The sequence below is a fragment of the Cicer arietinum genome, chromosome 5 (assembly GCF_000331145.2).
Source record: "Cicer arietinum cultivar CDC Frontier isolate Library 1 chromosome 5, Cicar.CDCFrontier_v2.0, whole genome shotgun sequence".
Classification (NCBI taxonomy): Eukaryota; Viridiplantae; Streptophyta; class Magnoliopsida; order Fabales; family Fabaceae; genus Cicer; species Cicer arietinum.
In genome coordinates this window covers 14,746,805-14,750,453 of record NC_021164.2, presented here as the reverse complement: position 1 = coordinate 14,750,453, position 3,649 = coordinate 14,746,805, and the positions used below count along the sequence as shown (strand labels likewise).

General features: G+C 29.2%; 1 long non-coding RNA gene across 1 annotated transcript in view; it reads left to right on the top strand.

Moving 5' to 3' along the window:
* LOC140920618 (uncharacterized) overlaps positions 1 to 725 on the top strand; it is a 2,540-nt gene extending 1,815 nt beyond the window's left edge. Inside the window, exon 2 of the long non-coding RNA XR_012163354.1 lies at positions 352 to 725. This is a non-coding gene — a long non-coding RNA (uncharacterized lncRNA). The remainder of the gene's footprint in view (positions 1 to 351) is intronic.
* Positions 726 to 3,649: the final 2,924 nt, after the last annotated feature.

Genomic DNA, 3,649 nt, shown 5'->3' with positions numbered 1-3,649 from the left:
GATTGAATTGAGCCCAGAGTTCAAATTTCACTAAAAACCTTCAGGAAATCGATTTGGAAATCGATTGGCTTAGTAGAAATTCTTATTTTGAGTTAGATAACAGATTGCTCAATTGATTTATCAATTATCTTGGTTAGTATGTATTACTTGATGGATTGAGAACTTTATTTTGACTTCATTTTTATTTGGCAAGTGTTATATGAACTTTTAGCATATGGAAAACCCTTTTAAGGTGCATGCTAAGTTGAAAGGTTATTTTGTGCATTTAAAAACTTAAATGTTATGTGTTAATTGTTAATTTCGGTTGGTGACCCTTTACAACTATTGTGGAAATCTGGGCTTTGCCCTCAGGTGAGAGCCAGGACAATCCTACCGGTTCGTACCCTACGGATGGGAATGTAGATGGGAATGCTTGACTGGAGCTACGTTAGGAGGATCTCACGGGGCGCGTGGAGATCACTCAGGGTGTATAGCTATAGTTTTTTTTTTAAGAATGATCAGATTAGGATGACATAGAGCGAACTTATGTCTTTTTTTGGATTACGTTATTTTGAACTGGAAAACTGTACATTTACTAATATTGTCAACTTGACATGTTATTTTCGATGGGTTACATGTACCACTTTTTGATGTGTAAATATTTTGGATTCATATTTTGAGAAATTTTTCCGCTGCTTATAAATTATAATGACTCGATTATTTATCCAAAGTTATTACCTTATTTATTTCTCTGTTTTATTTTAATTTCTTTTGAAAAAAAAAAATACACCCTCGCTTTGAAAATCGGGGTGTTACAATGAATATATTGATGTCCCCTATCGTTGATGAAATAATGGTGATTTCATCTCATGTTAAATATAGTGATCTTAACGGAAAGAGTAGCCTAGGTCAATGAGAGGAGGAACTTAAGGTTAGAGGTAACTGCCAGAGAGATCTTCTTGTCATCATATAGGCATGGTCTAATAAGCTTGGTGATGTTGGAAAAGTACAATAAATGAGCATAATTGTGGAGATCTATTGTTGAGACTAATGACAAGGCTGTTAAACATCGAGGTATTTTGGTGGGGAATTCCTTTTTGACTTGGGGGCTCTAAGTGTGTTTTTAATGCAATAGCTGACGTCAAGACCAAAAAGTTGTTTGAATGAAAAATCATGGTCATCTTGTTTTCATATAGCTCTTATTTCATATTGTATTTAATTCATTGTCAAACCATGTTTTAATGGAACTCTTATTTCGGATAGTATTTAAATCATTGTCAAATCATGTTTTAAATAATGGATGAACTTATTAAAATGGATAAGAATAGTTTATTCACTCTTTGCAAAATAGATAGAGTTTTTTCAATCAGTTTCTTTGTTTCTATGGACAGTCTTACAATCCATATTGCATATGAAGTTATGTTTAGCAAACAAGTTCAATATAGGTGGAAGTATGCTTTTCAAACATTCTTGGGTAATTTGAAGTGATTAGTTAAAAATAAGGATATGGTGGAAGGGGGTAGAATACACTTGCATAATTTAACAAACATAACGATTGGAAGTGATTTACACAACGTCAAAAATGACATTTTATAGCGCGTCTTTTACAGCGCTTATTAAATACAAGCGCTATTGTAGATTTTTTTAAAAATAACAGAGGATACAACAGCGCTTTTTTGACAAGCGCTCTAGAAAAAGCGCTGTTGTAGGGTCATATAGGATCACATATATGACCCTACAACCCTTTTACATCGCTTTTTGTGAAAGCACTGTAAATTGAAGCGCTCTCCCATAGCTTTTACAGTGCTTTTTGAACGCTTTAAACACAAGCACTGTAAAATGTAGCGCTCCCACCTTATGTTACATGGTTTTTAAAGCGCTTTTTGTGAAAGCGCTATAAAATACATGCGCTTTCATATAATTAAATGACCTATTAGAGCGCTTTTTATACAAGCGTTGTAAAAGGCTTGCGCTTTAAATATAAATCATTCACTTTAAATAAATAAAAACAAATTTAATACGTTGTCCTAATCCTACGAACACTCACAACCATATAAAATTGATTCAATTGATGATGGTTTATATCTTAGAAATGATCATGATGAGGGAATTTGGATTAATCCATCGTTTCGAATCTTTAATGGACAAACAATCTGAATCCCACCAGGAAAAGAAGAAGGACATCTTGTTTTATATAAGCCATGTAATATGAACTGAGTTCATGTAATTTTATTGTTTGATCTGCAAGAATTGAGCATTTTAGTATTTAGCTTGAACTGTATTTGATTTTCTGATTATACTTATTTTCTGCTTATATTTAGCTTGATCATAGTGTTTTATACTAAGTTGATGTAATTTAAGTGTTTGACCTGCAAGAACTGATTTTTGGCTTATATTGAACTTGAAAAAGCTTTGTTTGAGTATTGAGAATTTTTCTTGAACTTTAACTGATCATCCCAATATGATATGATCATGTTTAGCATTGATATATATATATATATAGGTATTTAACTAATTATTTCGAAGAAAAAACAAATCCAAATATAGATATTTTACTAATTATTTATTTTATACTAAGTTAATAGGTCTTTTAAAGCGCTTGTTGAAAAAGCGCTGTAATAGGCTTTTAAAAATAAAATAAAGAGGTCTTTTACAGCGTTCTTTCAAATTATTGAAATAAAAATTATTTGATTTGTTGGGAAATGGCATGCTGCAAGGGATAATTATATGAATATATGGTAGTTCTGTTCTGTGTAGTTCTGATAGTTATATGTATATGAATAAGGCACATTTGAAAATTTGTGAATATGTAGTTATATGAATATGTATATAGTTCTGTGTTGTTGTCAATATGTGAATATGTATATGTATATGAATATGTTGTGAATTGATTGTGTAAATATGTAAAGTTATATAGTGTAACACCTCAAATTTTATAATAAACTATTTTATTAATTAAATAGGAATTTAGATAATTAATTTGGTGTTAAAATTATTTTATAATATATGTTGATTAGTTTTATGATTAATTTTCCTTATAGGCATGATTTCTATGATGTGCTAGGCACATTTGAAAATTTGTGAATATGTAGTTATATGAATATGTATATAGTTCTGTGTTGTTGTCAATATGTGAATATGTATATGTATATGAATAAGGCACATTTGAAAATTTGTGAATATGTAGTTATATGAATATGTATATAGTTCTGTGTTGTTGTCAATATGTGAATATGTATATGTATATGAATAAGGCACATTTGAAAATTTGTGAATATGTAGTTATATGAATATGTATATAGTTCTGTGTTGTTGTCAATATGTGAATATGTATATGTATATGAATAAGGCACATTTGAAAATTTGTGAATATGTAGTTATATGAATATGTATATAGTTCTGTGTTGTTGTCAATATGTGAATATGTATATGTATATGAATATGTTGTGAATTGATTGTGTAAATATGTAAAGTTATATAGTGTAACACCTCAAATTTTATAATAAACTATTTTATTAATTAAATAGGAATTTAGATAATTAATTTGGTGTTAAAATTATTTTATAATATATGTTGATTAGTTTTATGATTAATTTTCCTTATAGGCATGATTTCTATGATGTGCTAGTTTTATAAATATTAGATTACATGAGCGATATAAATAATAAAT